This window comes from Melanotaenia boesemani, chromosome 11 (genome assembly GCF_017639745.1).
Source record: "Melanotaenia boesemani isolate fMelBoe1 chromosome 11, fMelBoe1.pri, whole genome shotgun sequence".
Lineage (NCBI taxonomy): Eukaryota > Metazoa > Chordata > Actinopteri > Atheriniformes > Melanotaeniidae > Melanotaenia > Melanotaenia boesemani.
Genome location: NC_055692.1, coordinates 37,412,715 through 37,431,309, shown reverse-complemented (window position 1 = coordinate 37,431,309; position 18,595 = coordinate 37,412,715). Strand labels below are relative to the sequence as shown.

Sequence of the window (18,595 nt, the reverse complement as noted above, 5' to 3'; positions counted from 1 at the left end):
GAGCCATTTTGGTGGCGGTACGATAAAATCTCTAGGAGGAGATAGATTTTAAACTATGTCAGTAAAATGCCAAAATGGTGACTTTGACCCAAAATGGCCGACTTCCTGTTGGTTTTAGGCCGTTGCTCCAAGAGGATTTTTTGTTCACCCGAGCATTTAGAATATGTGTAACACATTTTATAAAGATTGATGACGTGCAGTGGCAGGGCATCATAAATAGGTGGCGCTCTCGTTCAAAGTTGCCCGAACAGTCCTGAGCACCCCAAAATACGTAAATTTACGCATTCCCTTGTGGGGGGGCGTTCAAGCATGTTCGGGTCCCCCTAAAATGAAGAAGAAGAAGAGGAAGAAGAAGAAGAAACAGAGCAATTACAACAGGCCTTCGATGCTTGGGCCTAAATATATGCGAGTTAGGTTTTAATTTAAATTTAATACACAATATTACGTTTTAAATGTTTTAAGTCAGGAATAATAAGGACCTCAATTACTGAAAAGTTGAGTCTCTGTGTAAAATGTAAATGAAAGCAGCTGATATAAAAATAATGAACGCTGGCTACACATTAAACACAGCATATGCTGGTCATCATTACAGAAACACAGATTCACTAAAAACAGAGATTTCAAATCTCTGCATTTGGAAGTTTTGTTTGAACATGGATGAGAAGATCCTTACATTTAGACCAGGGGGATCATGAACCCAAGTCCAGCAGAATCCAGAACTGTGGTCCAGAAGGAACCTGAAATTTATTGAAGTAGGATCCTGAACATTTGTAATAGTTGGTTATATTCTGACCTGTGTGAGCTGTGTTGCAAATGTTTATAACTTGTGTTTTAATAGAACTCTTTTGGCTGTGTCCTTCAGCTTAGAACATCCAGCACATGGTGACCGATAAGCAAGACTGTGATGTAACTGAAAGCCATCAGTTAGATATACATAGAATGATGTACACACTTGGGCAAATTGTTGGTACCCTTCGCTTAATGAAAGAAAAACACACAATGGTCACAGAAATAACTTGAATCTGACAAAAGTAATAATAAATAAAAATTCTATGAAATTTAACCAATGAAAGTCAGACGTTGCTTTTCAACCATGTTTCAACAGAATTATTTAAAAAAATAAACTCATGAAACAGGCCTGGACAAAAATGATGGTGCCCTTAATTTAATATGTTGTTGTACAACCTTTTGAGGCAACCACTGCAATCCAACGATTCCTGTAACTGTCAATGAGACTTCTGCACCTCTCAGCAGGTATTTTGATCCACTCCTCATAAGCAAACTGCTCCAGTTGTCTCAGGTTTGAAGGAGTCTTTTCCAGACGCCATGCTTCAGCTCCCAAAGATGCTCAATAGGATTTAGGTCAGGGCTCATAGAAGCCACTTTATAGGCTGTGCAGAATTATTAGGCAAGTTGTATTTTTGAGGATTAATTTTATTATAGAACAACAACTATGTTCTCAATGAACACAAAAGACTCATAAATATCAAAGCTGAATATTTTTGGAAGTTGGAGTGGGGCTTTTTTAGTTTTAGTATCTTAGGAGGATATCTGTGTGTGCAGGTGACTATTACTGTGCATAATTATTAGGCAACTTAACAAAAACCAAATATATACCCATTTCACTTATTTATTTTCACCAGGGAAACTAATATAACAACTCAAAATTTACAAATATACATTTCTGGCATTCAAAAACAAAACAAAAACAAATCAGTGACCAGTATAACCACCTTTCTTTGCGAGGACACTCAAAAGCCTGCCATCCATAGATTCTGTCAGTGTCTTGATCTGTTCACGATCAACATTGCGTGCAGCAGCAACCACAGCCTCCCAGACCCTGTTCAGAGAGGTGTACTGTTTTCCCTCCCTGTAGATCTCTCATTTGATGAGGGACCACAGGTTCTCTATGGGGTTAAGATCAGGTGAACAAGGAGGCCATGTCATTATTTTTCCTTCTTTTAGACCTTTTCTGGCCAGCCACGCAGTGGAGTACTTGGATGCGTGTGATGGAGCATTGTCCTGCATGAAAATCATGTTTTTCTTGAACGATGCTGACTTCTTCCTGTACCACTGCTTGAAGAAGGTGTCTTCCAGAAACTGGCAGTAGGACTGGGAGTTGAGCTTGACTCCATCCTCAACCCGAAAAGGTCCCACAAGCTCATCTGGCCCATCAAGACTCACTCTCATTTCATCAATCCATAAAACCTTAGAAAAATCAGTCTTATGATATTTCTTGGCCCAGTCTTGACGTTTTATCTTGTGTGTCTTGTTCAGTGGTGGTCGTTTTTCAGCCTTCTTTACCTTGGCCATGTCCCTGAGTATTGCACACCTTGTGCTTCTTGGCACTCCAGTGATGTTGCAGCTCTGAAATATGGCAAAACTGGTGGCCAATGATTTTCCTCAGTTCATGGGCAGTTATTTTGCGCCTTGTTTGTTCAACACGCTTCTTGCGACCCTGTTGACTATTTTGAATGAAACGCTTGATTGTTCGATGATCACGCCTCAAAAGCTTGGCAATTTTAAGAGTGCTGCATCCCTCTGCAAGACATCTCACTATTTTTGACTTTTCAGAGTCCGTCAAATCTCTCTTCGGACCCATTTTGCCAAAGAAATGGAAGTTGCTTAATAATTATGCACTCCTGATATAGGGTGTTGATGTCATTAGACCACACCCCTTCTCATTACAGAGCTGCACATCACCTGATATGCTTAATTGGTAGTAGGCTTTCAAGCCTGTACCGGTTGGAGTAGAACAACATGCATAAAGAGGATGATGTGATCAAAATACTCATTTGCCTGATAATTCTGCACACACTTTAGAATAGTCCATGTTTTCCTCTTAGCCATTCTTGGTGTTTTTAGCTGTGTTTTGGGTCATTGTCCTGTTGTAAGACCCATGACCTGCGACTGAGACCAAGCTTTCTGACACTGGCCAGCACATTTCTCTCTAGAATCCCTTGATAGTCTTGAGATTTTATTGTACCTGTACAGATTCAAGACACCCTGTACCAGATGCAGCAAAGCAGCCCAGAACATAACAGAGCCTCCTCCATGTTCCACAGTAGGGATGGTGTTCTTTTCTTCATATGCTTCATTTTTCCATCTGGAAACATAGAGCTGATGTGTCTTGGTAAAAAGTTCCATTTGTGTCTCATCTGTCCATAGGACATTCTCCCAGAAGCTTTGTGGCTTGTCAGCATGTAGTTTGTCTTTTTTATGGTTTGTTTTTAACAATGGTTCCTCCTTGGTCGTCTCCATTAAGTCCACTTTGGCTCAAACAAGGACGGATGGTGCGATCTGACACTGATGTTCCTTCAGCTTGAAGCTCACCTTTAATCTCTTTAGAAGTGTTTCTGGGCTCTTTTGTTACCGTTCGTATTATCCGTCTCTTTGATTTGTCATCAGTTTTCCTCCTACGGCCACGTCCAGGGAGGTTGGCTACAGTCCCATGGATCTTACATTTCTGAATAATATGTACAGCTGTAGCCACAGGAACACCAAGCTGCTTGGAGATGGTCTTATAGCCTTTACCTTCAACATGCTGGTCTATAATTTTCTTTCTAATCTCCTGAGACAACTCTTTCCTTTGCTTCCTCTGGTCCATGCTGAGTGTGGTACACACCATGTCACCAAACAGCACAGTGACTACCTGCAGCCTATATATAGGCCCACTGACTGGTTACAAGACTGTAGACACCTGTGATGCTAATTAGTGGACACACCTTGGATTAACACGTCCCTTTGGTCACATTATTTTCAGTCTTTTCTAGGCGTACCATCATTTTTGTCCATGTCTGTAAGCAAGAACCAGATGTAATTAAGAATCATCAGTTATCAGCCAGGTCTGTTGCATTAGACTAAATTCAACATTCACACACAGTGAACAGCACATCCTCATCTTCTGCATGAACAGTGGGTGGCCTGCTCACGTCTATGATAACTGGCTAATTTCAATCAGTTGCGTGTCAAGCCATCCCATCTTACGATAGGTCTCCAGGCCTAAGAAGATAAAATATGATCACATCCAGTGTTCGGGGTTCAGCAGGATGACCAGTCCTCTGAGCCCAGCGCTGCATGGCTTTACCTGTGACCCAAATGAGAATAAATCTTTGCTGAATAATTAAGAGAGTGTAATGATCGTTTCAGGAAGACCCGGAAATTCAGCCCACACGGTGATGAGTTAACAGTTTTAATAGATGCAACAAAGCAGCTAACGGACGACAGGTGTAGCAACCAGGTCCAGGAAGAGGGGCTAGGCAGATAGCGGAGGTCGGTCCAGAAAAAAGGTCTAATCCAGGTAGGCAGAGTCAGGATAGTCCGGCAGGGAGCAGGCAATCGGGAGTCCGTGAGAGGCAGCAGGGTCAAATCCAGGTAGGCAGAGGTCAGGATAGTCCGGCAGGGATCAGGCAATCGGGGGTCCGTGAGTGGCAGCGAGGTCAGCGACAGGGATCTAGAACAAGACAAGATTAACTACAGAATAACAGGCAAGGCAAATGACCATCTGGCAGGGAAGCAGACATTGAGGAGGGATTATATAGGGTGATGAACAGGTGAGGGGAGTGAGCGCTGATGAGACCCAGGTGGAGCAAATGAGCCTGATTGCTTGAGCTGCAGGCAATGCAGGCCAGTCCTCATGACAGAGAGTCTCTCTTCTCTTTTTGTTCTCACACTTACAATAAAAGAATCAAGTTCTAACAATTTGGTGCTGTGACCCAGATTGGTTGACTCTGAGACCGCGCCCCATTTAGGGCCATCAGAGTCGGTTGGAGGAGTCGTTCTTCAGACAATTTCAGACCGGTCTAAGGAAAGGTGAGCAGAAAACCTTTTCTAAAAAAAATTTCTGCATATTGAGCATACTAAAACAAAAAGCAAGACTCAAAGAAAGACACAGAGTGACAGTCTATGAGTGTCCTAGTTTAGACTAATTTGACCAAATGAAAGATGTAAAAAAAGGTCCGGTACAAGTTTGATTGTCCCAATGCTGCAGTAGTACGATAACACAGTAGTGCGATGCTGCGAGTGCGATGCTGCAGTAGTGCGATGCTGCAGTAGTACGATGCTGCAGTAGTACGATGCCACAGTAGTGCGATGCTGGAAGTGCGATGCTGCAGTAGTGCGATGCTGCAGTAGTACGATGCTGCAGTAGCGCTGGGGTGTGGGGCTGGCCTCTGGTGGTGGCCGTCTGGGCGGGCCGGGTCCCCCCGGGTGGCGTGCTGGCCCTCGGCCTGTGGGGGAGGGGGGTGTCCCTGTGCTCCTGGGCCCGGGCCCTCTGCCCCGTCTGTCCCGGGCGGCCGGTGCCCGGGGGGGTCGGGGACTGCTGGCCTCGGCCCGCCGGGGCCGGTGCCCTGTGTCCGCGGGGCGGCTCCTGCTGGGGTCTCCTGCTGCTGCCTTCCTGGGCGGGCGAGTGGTCGTCTCTGTGGACCGGTCGGGATCTGTTGCCTGCGGGGGGGCTGGTGGCCTGGGTCTCGGGACCGCTGGCCTGACTCTGGCCTCTGTTCAAGTGAGGTGGCATCTGCATGATCACTCTGCATGGTCACTCCTTCCTGAACGTCTCCACACAGTCTTTGCGTCGCCGTGTGGCAGAGTTCTCCAACACATCCACACAGGTTTCTCTGCGCGTGTTCTTGAATACAGCAGTTTCACTTATATCTATTATCATATCTTTTTTTCTTTTCTTTTATTATTTCTGTTCTTATTATTATTATTACTCTTACTCTTATTATTAGGCCCGAGCACCGAAGGCGGTGCGAAGGCCTGTTGTAATTGCTCCGTTTTTTCCGTATTCTTCTTATTATTTTTCTCCTTAAAAGTAAATCGCATTTTAGGGGAGTTAAACATGCGCGAAAACGCGCCTAATTTTGCGTACCCCCCCAAAGGAATGTGTAAATTTACGTATTTTGGGGTGCTCGGGACTGTTCGGGCAAAATTGAACGAGAGCGCCACCTATTTATGATGCCCCGCCACTGCACGTCATCAATCTTTATGAAAATCGCTACACATATTCTAAATGCTCAGGCAAACAAAAAATCCTCTTGAAGCAAAGCCCGAAAACCAACAGGAAGTCGGCCATTTTGGGTCAAATTCGCCATTTTGGCGTTTTACTGACATTTTCAAAATCTATCTCCTCCTAGAGATTTCATCGTACCGCTACCAAAACAGCTCAGAATGTCCAGAACGCATGTGTCTTTAAAAGTTATTGAAAGTTTTCTAATAGGAGAAAGGGCATGGAGGGGGCGGGGCCTCAAAGTTTGACGTCTCGCCGTGAAGAACGAAAGTGATATAACTTCCACATAAAACAATGTATCTGAACCAAAATGGCCATGTATGATACCATTCCCATCCTGAACACATCTACATGTCAATGTTTGGGTTATGAATTGGCCACGCCCCCTGGCGACAGGAAGTCATGGTTTTTACTCGAAGACCCCCTTATCTAACGTTTTGGACACAACTAGGTCCAAACTGGGTCAGACAGCAGAAAACAAGTTGGTGATGATATCTGGTGAAAACTGTTGCTTGACGCTGCAGGGCGAGACCGTGGCACCATGGCGAACTTCGATAAGACGCCATGACATCATAAATCGCTATAAATCCCTCAATTCTCATCCAATCCCCATCAGACTTGCAGAGATTAATCAGGATCCGGCCCTGAACAGATCCTTATGACCAATTCCAGACTAGCCCTAAGCCCCGCCCACTTTCAACTGGAAGTGCTTTTTGTCAGACGCCGGGGTCCATCTCCTCAGAAATTAAACTTACGCACTTGAAAGTGCTTCACAACACGTCAAACCCTTTCATGATACCACAATAAAAATCTCAAGTTCCTTTGCCAAACGTAACCTTGGCAAATAGTGGTCCAACGCCATCAAACAGGAAGTACTTGTAACTGACCCATTGTAACGTTGATCTCCACCAAACTCGGCAGAGAGGACCGCGGTCACACCGGGAACTCAGCCACGTTGACATATGCTGCAAAAATTGTAATACGGCTCTATAGCGCCCCCTACAAATATTTAATTGATCATATCTGCCCACTACATTGAGCGATATGGCTGAAATCCAGTATATTGATAGAACTTGGGAGGATGTACAAAAAAGCCTCTTGGACCTATATGATAACTTCAACAGGAAGTCGGCCATTTTGAAAAAATTGTCATTTCTGGGGTCATTTTTGCATGTTTCTTTGCCTTGCATTTGAACGAACTCCTCCTACAGATTTTATTGTATTTACCTCAAACTCAGTCTGAACACTCCAGAGGCATGCGTGGTCAAAAGTTATTGAAAATTTTCTAATAGGAGGTGGCGTTCATCGGCGGCGCCTCATCAAGTTTTGATGTTTCGCCATCAAGCATGGAATCCATTATTTCTGACATACAACACTCATTTTGTACCAAACTGCACATGTTTCACTTCAGTTCCATGCCGACCACATCTACATGTCCAGATGATGTCATCTGGACATTGCTCAACGCTGCATGGCGAGACCGTGGCGCCATGACAAGGTTGGATAAGATGCCATGACATCATTATTCAGTGTAAATCCCTCAATTTTCATGCAATCAGCATCACACTTGCACTGATAGATCAGAGTCTGCTCCTTAACAGATACATGTAACTACTTCTGGTCTTGACCTAAGCCCCGCCCAATTGAAACAGGAAGTGCCTTTTTCCTGCAGCGGGTTCCCTCTCGTCAGGGATTAACCTCACACACTCAGAAGTGCTTGAGATCAGATCAAACCCTTTCATGATATTACAGAAAACAAAACTCAAGTTCGTTCCTCAAGCAAAACATGGCGAATGGCGTCCACCGCCATGAAACAGGAAGTACTTGTAACTGACCCAATGTACTCCTGATCTCCACCAAACTCGGCAGGGAGGACAGTGGTCAGACCTGGAACTGATTCAAATACACATATGCTGGTTATGTGGCTCTATAGCGCCCCCTATAAATATTTAATCTATCAGCTCCAACCACTGCTTTGAACGACATGATAAAATGTGGCATATTTATGTAACATGACAGAACAAACAAAAATGCCTCTTCATGTCCTTATGTTCTCAACACCATAGCCCCGCACCCTGGGAAAAGGAAGTCCCACCATTTTAACCTTTATCATCTGTATAACTAATTCTAACTCATTAATATCATCCTTCATGAACTCATGGTTGAAAATATGACTGACGTCTTACAGCATCATGATTAAAATGGCTTTCTGTGATTGTTTAAATCATTCGCCATTATACAGGAAGTGGCACTAACCCTGCTGTCAGTTGACCAGTTGAGCTAATATTTTCCTGTTCTCATTAGAGTTCCAACCTGAACATGGTCCTACATTAAAACAACTTTACCACCACCTAGTGGCCACGTGGAATTTTTCTCTTGATGAAATCATGCTCCAGTTTGTGGGAATTCAACACAGTTTGTAAGAAACAAAGTCATGAATGCTTCAGATGTCATCACTGGAAAGGCTGAGGTGCAAGTTGATCCTGTCATGATGAAAATCACCTCTTGATGGAGATAAACTCTGGAAGAATGGGCATATGGCTGTGGGGAAAAGCGGCCGTGCTTACGGAGGAAGGTTGCTGGCTGAGGGGGCGGTGCAATAGGCCGAAGCGGCGCCAGAGGTGCGAGGGCCTCCAACGCTGCTTGCAGCTTTAATTATTATTGTTACTATTACCAACTAGCTGTGTAATGACCTACTGGCTAGGATGATCTTAGCTATATATGTTGTAAGTAGTATGGATTACATGGTCTTCTGTATGATGTTTCAAGTCCCCACCCGCACTCCCCACACCCTTTCTGTCCCTCTCTCTCCCCTCCCTCTTCTCTCTACTTTCTTGTCTCTCTCTCTCTCTCTTTGTCCCCTCCGGTCGAGTCCAGCATTAAGAGTCTGATTTAATAAAGTTTTTCATGTCATCAAGAGGGACTTTATACATGTAGTATAAATCCCTGCTTGATAGAGTAAAATTGCCCAGCACCAGACGGCAGCCAGACAATCATTCTGTTTGCAACGATGCTGGACAAGACAGGTTAAAAAAAAAAAAAAAAAAAAAAAAAAAAAAGTAGTACGACGCTGCGAGTGTGATGCTACAGTAGTGCAATGATGCAGTAGTGGGATGCTGCAGTAGTGCAATACCACATTAGTACGATGCCGCAGTAGTACGATGCCGAGAATACGATGCCGCAGTAGTACGATGCAGTGAGTGCGATGCCGCAGTAGTACGATGCTGCGAGTGCGATGCTGCAGTAGTGCGATGCTGGAAGTGCGATGCTGCAGTAGTGCGATGATGCAGTAGTGGGATGCTGCAGTAGTGCGATGCTGCAGTAGTACGATGCCGAGAATACGATGACGCAGTAGTACGATGCCGTGAGTGCGATGCCGCAGCAGTACGATGCTGCGAGTGCGATGCTGCAGTAGTGCGATGCTGGAAGTGCGATGCTGCAGTAGTGCGATGATGCAGTAGTGCAATGCCGCAGTAGTGCGATGCTGCAGTAGTATGATGCCGCAGTAGTGCGATGCCGCAGCAGTATGATGCTGCAGTAGAACGATGCCACAGTAGTACGATGCTCGAGTAGTGCAATACCGCAGTAGTGCGATACCACAGTAGGACGATGCTGCAGTTGTGCGATGCTGCAGTAGTATGCTACCGCGATTGCGATACCACAGTAGTACGATGCTGCAGTAGTACGATGCTGCAGTAGTGCGATACTGCAGTAGTACGATGCTGCAGTAGTATGATGCTCCAGTAGTGCGATACCGCAGTAGTGCGATTCCGCAGTAGTACTATGCCGCAGTAGTACGCTGCTCCGATTGCGATACTGCCGTAGTACAATGCCCTGAGTACCATGCCCTGAGTACAACGCCGCAGTAGTACAATGCCGCTGTAGTACGATGCCGCAGTAGTACGATGCTGCAGTAGTACGATGCTGCAGTAGTACTCTGCCGTGAGTGTAATACTGCTATACTGCGATGCTACTGCAATGCCACAGGAGTGCGATACCGTAGTAGTGCGATACCGCAGTAGTGCGAAACCGCACTAGTACGATACTGCAGTAGTACAATGTCGTAGTAGTACGCTGCAGCGATTGCGATACCGCAGTATTCCGATGCCGTGAGTGCGATACCGCAGTAGTACGATGCCGCAGTATTACGATGCCGCAGTAGTGCGATGCCGCAGTAGTACGATGCCGCAGTATTACGATGCCGCAGTAGTACGATGCCGCAGTAGTACGATGCCGCAGTAGTGCGATGCTGCAGTAGTGCAATGCTGCAGTAGTACGATGCCACTGTAGTGCAATGCCACAGTAGTACGATGCTGCAGTAGTACGATGTTGCAGTAGTGCGATGCTGCAGTAGTACGATGCTTCAGTAGTACGATGCCGCAGTAGTACGATGCCGCATTAGTACGATGCTGCAGTAGTACGATACCGCAAGGGCAATTCTGCAGTAGTCCCTGACCGGCATCCTCCCCCACCATCTGAGTCAATTCACCACCAGGTGGTGATCAGCTCTGCCCCTCTCTTCACCCAAATGTCCAGAACATGCGGCCGCAAGTCCAAGTATACGACTGCAAAGTCAATCATCGAACTGCGGCCTAGAGTGTCCTGGTGCCAGCTGCACATGTGGACACTCTTATGCCTGAACAAGGTGTTTGTTATGGACAGTCCATGACGAGCACAGAAGTCCAATAACAAAACACCACTCGGATTTAGATCGGGGGGGCCGTTCCACCCAATCACGCCCCTCCAGGTCTCGCTGTCATTGCCCACATGTGCATTGAAGTCCTCCAGCAGAACGAGTGAGTGAAGGAGTTCTCTCCAACACCCCCTCCAAGGACTCCAAAAAGGGTGGGTACTCTGAACTGCTATTTGGTGCATAAGCACAATCAATTGTCAGAACCCGTCCCCCCACCTGAAGGCGGATGGAGGCTACCCTTTCGTCCACCGGGGTAAACCCCAACGTACAGGTGCCGAGTCGGGGGCAATGAGCATGCCCACACCTGCTCGGTGCATCTCACCGGGAGCAAGTCCTGAATGGAAGAGGGTCCAGCCCCTCTCAAAGATAGTGGTTCCAGAGCCCAAGCCGTGCGTCGAGGTGAGTCCAACTTTATCTAGCCGGAACCGCTCAACCTCACGCACCAGCTCGGGCTCCTTCCCCGCCAGAGAGGTGACATTCCACGTCCCTAGAGCTAGCTTCTGTAGCCGAGGGTCAGACCGCCAGGGTCCCTGCCTCTGGCAGCCGCCCAGCTCACACTGCACCCGACCCCTATGGCCCCTCTTGCGGGTGGTGAGCCCACGGGAGGGGGGCCCACGTCACCCTTTCGGGCTGAGCCCAACCAAGCGTCTAATGTTGAGGCTGGAAATGCACATAGAGAGAGTTGGGAGATGAAGTATCCAGCGGCAGCCATATTTCTTTGTTTCATAGAGGAAGAAATGAGAGCAGAGCGCCACAGACAGAGGAGACGACATGTAAGTTTCACTTATTAAACATGCAGCGATTGCATACGTGTCGTATGAGTAAACATGTCAGACGGTTTTCTACTGTCTGTGTTGAGCAGATTACAATAAGTGGAAATTTCAGACGGCAGGTTTATTGTAACTCGTGTTCTGTTTCAGACGTTGCTGCGGCTAATTGAGCAACACTCCTCACCGTCCGGCTGGTCTGGAGCAAAGCTGATGATGGTGGGAAAAGGTTGTTCCCAGTGTTAGAATGAGCAGTAGATAGAGAATTTCTGTATGTCCTTGGAGACACTTCAATACATCTGTCACCGCCTGAAGCTGCACTGGAGAGGATGAACACAACCACCTGCTGCAGATGCTGCAGCCTGGATGTTTTACCTCCTGCCTTCCAACTAATCACTTTACACCTTTTCATAAGAAGCATCATGTTGTGGAATTTGGGCAGACAGAACATACATGTATACATGATGTACACATTTAAAGAGAAAATGCATCATGTGTTCAGCTTTGTGTGCATCATGGAATCATCAGTAGAAGGTGGAGGAGGAATCCGTCACTGGAGGGTTGCTGGTGACGGATTTATGGTTTAAAAGAATTATGAGGACATCGTCAAACAGAATTAGCAGCATATGAGGGTTAACATGTAGAAAGGTGGTGAGGTGTTTACAGGTGTGGACTTTTCTATGAAGCCAGACCTTCGTTAAACATGATGAACTTCATCCTGAGATGTGCTGCGTTTTAAAACGCTGATAAACTGGAATGTAACGCACAGCCCAGGATAAAGACTTTAAACGTAGCGAGCAAAGATGGATTATTTAATATTTCATACATATTATTGGTTAATAACTACTTATTATTTCTATTAACTAATATTTTATAGATGTAGCCAAACCAAATCAAACTGACAAAACTGAAAACTTCAGACTCTTTACAAAGTCATTTTTTTTATAGTGAATAAAGCCGTGCAGAAATAACTATTTACATGTGTGTATATGATGATCATATCACGTTGGCTTTCCTGCCATCCTGTCCAGTACACCCAGAGACCCTCCATCACATCTCTGCAGGCTTCAGTTCTGCCTGTCCAGCCGCTCGCTCTGTTCCTGGAAGACCTGCAGTATGTTGAAGCTGCATCGCTTTGCTGTTCAGCATCTAACAGCTGGTCCTGCACAGCAGCCAGAAGAGTGTGGAGACAGATACTTAACCCACAGCAGCTATAATAAAATACTTTGAATTGTAATATAGTGACACTTAATATGCCTGTACAATGCAGTAGGATCTTTTTTTTTTACCAGGTCCAGGGATGGCAGAGGCTGCTGGCAGTTGGCTGGTGCTGCTGATGATGGTTGATGCTGGTTCTGGTAGCTGCTGAATAGATAAATTCACAAAATAAATTCTAATAAATTAGAATAAAAAACAAGTTATAAACATGAAGGATGCTAATAAAGCCAACCTTACATTATAATATATAGTGTAAAATTCTCCATCCTCCAGGAGCGCACAAGTTGTAATAGCAGTCATTTAAACTGGAATTAAAGATTAAAAAAGTTGAAGTCCAGTTGAAATGACTGATCCTGCTGTTACAACCAGTTCTGTGTGGGTCCATCAGCTTCCTTTTTCCATTTAAACCAGTATCTGTATATGCGCACATGGTCTGTTTACATTTAACTTTATTTTCTCCATTAAATCAAGAGGAGAGAGTTTTATGTGAATTAAATCTGTTTTATTTACCTGATGGATGCTTGTGGCAACAGGAGCATCCAGGATGCTGTTTGTCTCCATCTCTGATGAAGTAAACGTGGATCAGAACCAGATTTACAAAAAAGATGGAAACAGGTGAAGTAGATCAGCTCAGCTATCTGAATGGTAGCCTACCTGAGACCAATTCTTAGATCTATACAGAAGCTTTAATGCTTCTTGTCCTGTTTACTAACCTTCAAACTCCTCTGAGTGTGTTTTTACTGCGGATGACCGCCTCCAGAAGCCCCGTCCAGGAGTCCTTTGCTGTGGCATTGCCTGAGTAGGCAGGTTGGTGGTCCAAGGTGTTGAATTTTCTGGTTTTTCAGTTCGTCCCACTCTGGTTGTCTTGGTTCTTAATTTATTTGTAGTTTTGTGTGAGTTTTCTACGTAAACTTTAAAACCTCTCTGAAAATCGTCTGTGGCATAGACGGTCAGAAGAGCTTCGACCTCCTCGTTGGTCCATTTATCGCAAGCTCTGTTGTTGTTGATGTTGTCCTTATCTGCAACCGTGTTTTTTTAAATATGGCGAGGACACAAGAAGTGGAAATCTGCCAAGAGGCGGAGCTACCAATCACCAAACACCTCCATCATGAGGGTTCCTATGGAACCCCGAAAACACTCTCGGACTAGGAGCTAAAATGGTTCTAAGAGCTGAGGGCTTTTACCTTTAGTTCCTATACGTCAGAATGTGGGAAAAAATGGCCTGGTTCCTGAAAAGGTTATAGGAACTGCAAAAGGTTCCTACAGTCGGTAAGGGCTATTGTGTCAGTCTCTTAGATATTCATCCATTTATTTTTTTGAGGCTTTGTCACTACAAGGCTCACTCAACTTTGTAACAATTGCTACCAAAGTTATTACAGCTGTGCATGCGGCAAAATTCCTTTTTATATTCATAATATTTAGAGTTATTAAATTACTACATCTAGAATTCACCTCTTGATCCAGGCTGTTAAGGAGCTGTCCTCCTTGCCCAATAGAGTCTTAGGAGCCTTGAGGTGTCAGAAAGTGACACCTGTTTAAAAACAGCTGAGCACTCCGGCGAGACGGCAGGATCTAAACCAGAGGGAGGCAGACACTGCATACAGCAAAAAAGGGAAGCTAATCTGTGCATAAGTATGTCGGAGTCTGTATTCTGTACACAATCGGGTTGACCTTTTTCTTTGGAATTCAAGCTAGGACGACCTGTCAATGGAAATCCAGCTTGAGAGTCAACATGACATGGCTGGTCTGTGTCATTAGACTGAAAATAACTAACTACTCTGACTGGTCTGAAAATCTCTCAACTCGTGGTTTTTATGATTCTGTGATGTATGTCCAGTAAAACTACTGAGGCAGCTGGTTTCAAACCTGCACCCCACGAATGGACAACACACTTGTGGTGTGATTTGAAAGCACTATTGGTTCTAAAAGTGCAACAGCATTCTCTGTGGATGCAAGGCCAGGTTGAACCTCCGATGCAGTCGATAATGTTTCAGCAGAACAGCGTCGACGGCGTGGTGAACCTGCACCGGCTTCATTTTATTCTGAAAAACAAACATGACAATTTGCTGGGGATTAGCAAAGCAGTCAGCAGAAATTTCAAACATGTTATCAGCAGTAGACTGGACCCTTGGGTTGAGAAGACCAGCAATATTCGCTCCCATTTTCATTTTTCATACATTTTGATGCAGTAAAGACAAATTACTATTAACGTATACTAATTAAGGTCAGTAGTCAACAATCTACAGTCTAGGTTAAGAAAGTCAGCAGTCAGCCTACAATAGAGCAGTCAGTTTTTAAACAGCGATTCAGTACAACCAGGAGAATACAATCATCGATGGACTTCTAATCTAACCCAGAGTGGGCCATACATGGAAATATTTCACCTTTTTTAATCAACAGACAAGCCGTAATCTCCAGGTATTTTATAATCAACACAATATTTGATACAGGTTAATTGGTCTATCCTGCTACTACACTAATATGATTATATTAACTCTGATATAAATTACATCTTGTTATTTTAAAACTTAAATGGCAGTGGCATATAGGGATTTATTGAACTAAGCATGATGTAAAAATTAATAAACAACTCAATAAAGTGTCCCACAAGCATGTTGTCCCTGTGTGATGTTCAGGGCCAAGCCAGTGTGATGACAGAGAGCTTTGAGGTTGACGTTTATATTAATGAAGGGTGTGAGACTGTAGTAGAGTAAAATTCTAGCTGCTGGAGCTGAGAAACTGAGGCCCGGCTAAAATATGTGAGGACACGTTGTACTGGTGTAGATCCAGTATACTATTTATCAAAACTTGGTCACCATGCTAAGGCACTGTGTTCGTTTGAGCTCTGTTCGTATTAACTTATTGTTGCCTCTTTTTATCATTGAACATATCATCATAAATGTGCACAATGTATGCTGATATTACGGCTGATTAATGCATTAGAGATTATTTAAACTGAGAGCAAAATAACTGTAGCCTACCTTCACACACTCACACGTCAATTATCTGAGATCCTCCACCTGCGCAGATAATCACAGTTTAACGTTGACTTATGAAATCTCAATCTTAACACACAGTCATTTGATCTGATACCAGCAGACAGTAGAGAACTGACTGGAGAGGCAGGTAAAAACTTACTACACAGTGGATCAAGTCGCAATCTGTGGCCTCCTCAGATCTCCGTCCCGACTGTCACACCAACCTGCTCACCTGCTGCGGTCCTGGAGCAGAGACGGAGCATGAGTGTTCGTACCATTGTGTAGTAACACCGCCAATACAAAGATTACTTGAAATGTCAGCTAATGCTGCGAAAACAAGTTAGCGAGCGTGAATTAACACAATACCAACCAGTCAGAAGATAACATGTCAGTCCTGTTTGAACGGCCCAGACAAGCTAGCAGCTAACTCAAGCATGCAGCGCCGCTAGCATTAGTTCTCTGCTAGCTTTTGCTAATGACTGAAAAGCTGTTTGGGTTTAAATGTTTCAAATGTGTTGCCTTCTCCATTAATCTACAACATACTGCACAACACACCTCTACAATCCCTGTACTATTTTAACTGATTTAAATGTTGGCTAAAACTAACCTGTGTGAACTCCAGCTTGAGGCAGCACAGCAACAACGAAACTTCAAGTGAAAATTGCGAAAGTTGGCTTTCCTGCAGTTCACAACAAATACAGTGCATCCGGAAAGTATTCACAGCGCTTCACTTTTTCCACATTTTATTATGTTACAGCTTCATTCCAAATTATATTAAATTAAGCTCTTACCTCAAAATTCTACACACAATACCCCATTATGACAAGGTGAAAAAAGTTTTTTTGAGATTTTTTGAATTTATTAAAAATGGAAAACGAAGAAATCACATTTACATAAGTATTCACAGCCTTTGCCATGGAGCTCAAAATTGAGCTCAGGTGCATCCTGTTCCCACTGATAAGCCTTGAGATGTTTCTACAGCTTAATTGGAGTCCACCTGTGGTAAATTCAGTTGATTGGACATGATTTGGAAAGGCACACACCTGTCTATATAAGGTCCCACAGCTGACCATGCATGTCAGAGCACAAACACCAAGCATGAAGTCGAAGGAATTGTCTGTAGACCTCCGAGACAGGATTGTCTTGAGGCACAAATCTGGGGAAGGATACAGAAAAATTTCTGCTGCTTTGAAGGTCCCAATCAGCACAGTGGCCTCCATCATTCGTAAATGGAAGACATTTGGAACCACCGGGACTCTTCCTAGAGCTGGCCGGCCGCCTACACTGAGCAATCGGGGGAGAAGGGCCTTAGTCAGGGAGGTGACCAAGAACCCAATGGTCACTCTGGCAGAGCTTCAGCGTTCCTCTGTGGAGAGAGGAGAACCTTCCAGAAGGACCACCATCTCTGCAGCAATCCACCAATCAGGACTGTATGGTAGAGTGGCAAGACGAAAGCCACTCCTTAGTAAAAGGCACATGGCAGCCCGTCTTGAGTTTGCCAAAAGGCACCTGAATGACTCTCAGACCATGAGAAACAAAATTCTCTGGTCTGATGAGACAAAGCTTGAACTCTTTGGTATGAATGCCAGGCGTCATGTTTGGAGGAAACCAGGCACCGCTCATCACCAGGCCAATACCATCCCTACAGTGAAGCATGGTGGTGGCAGCATCATGCTATGGGGATGTTTTTCAGCAGCAGGAACTGGCAGACTAGTCAGGATAGAAGGAAAGATGACTGCAGAAATATACAGAGACATCCTGGATGAAAACCTGTTCCAGAGCGCTCGAGATCTCAGACTGGGGCGACGGTTTATTTTTCAGCAAGACAATGACCCAAAGCACCCAGCCAAGATCTCAAAGGAGTGGCTTCAGAACCACTCTGTGAATGTCCTGGAGCGGCCCAGCCAGAGACCAGACTTGAATCCGATTGAACATCTCTGGAGAGATCTGAAAATGGCTGTGCATGGAAAAAGTGAAGCGCTGTGAATACTTTCCGGATGCACTGTAAATGAGAGTTAGCATAACTGTTGTCCTTTGTATTGAACCCCAACTTAAACAACAACTCACCTAATTGTTTTTGAGCACGCGACTTGCTTCTTTTGTTGTGCTTATTAACATTATTGACTTAAATGTCAACCATTTATATTTTCCAGTTTTACCAAATTAAAAGTTTTTTTTTTTTTTTTTGCAGTGTAGGATAAACAGGACTGCTGGACTAAAGTTCAGGATCCTGCTGGACTAAAGTTCAGAATCCTACTCCAATAAATTTCAAGATTCTGCTGGGATGAAGATCAGGATGCTGCTGGACTAAAGTTAATGATCCTTTTGGAGAAAAGTTTAGGATTCTACTGGACAGAATTTCAGGATCAGTACTACTGGACCAGGATCCTGCTTGTTACAACCCCTGCTAGGGGTATTCAGGGGGTCGTACCTAAAATGAGTCAGAGAAGGATACATAAAATGTAAGTAAATTTATCTACAATAAACCAAAAGTTAAACCCAAAACCTCCAATATTTTTTAAAACCAACAAAAGATCAGAAGGGTAACATAAAGTATCCGTTAAAAATAAAACAAACTCTGACTGGAACCAAAGGCTCATTAAAAGAAAACAAAATTCAACTTAAAGTGTCCTGTAACAGGTAAAAAGCCACTAGAGCACTTCTGATAACAAACATAATTGAAACTGTAAGAAAACAAAAAGCTCACTTAAGCTAACAACAGAAGCAAAACTAGGGCAGAAGGAAGTAAATCCCAAACCACAATCCAGATTCAAAATGCTACAGAAGTCCCACACAGGGCATCAAAAAGATATACGAATGCATCTGTGATGGACTAATGAGAATAAATTAGGGGAAAAAAAGTACTTCACACAATCAAAGTACAAAAAGTTCCAATTCCCAAATGGCAAGCTGTTCTGCAATCTCACACAGC

At 44.4% G+C, this 18,595-nt stretch overlaps 1 long non-coding RNA gene across 1 annotated transcript; it reads left to right on the top strand.

Moving 5' to 3' along the window:
* Positions 1-8,317: 8,317 nt before the first annotated feature.
* On the top strand, positions 8,318-18,545 carry LOC121649393. Its single transcript, XR_006012114.1, has 3 exons — positions 8,318-8,329; positions 12,645-12,648; positions 18,473-18,545. It is a non-coding gene; the product is annotated as an uncharacterized LOC121649393 (long non-coding RNA).
* Positions 18,546-18,595: the final 50 nt, after the last annotated feature.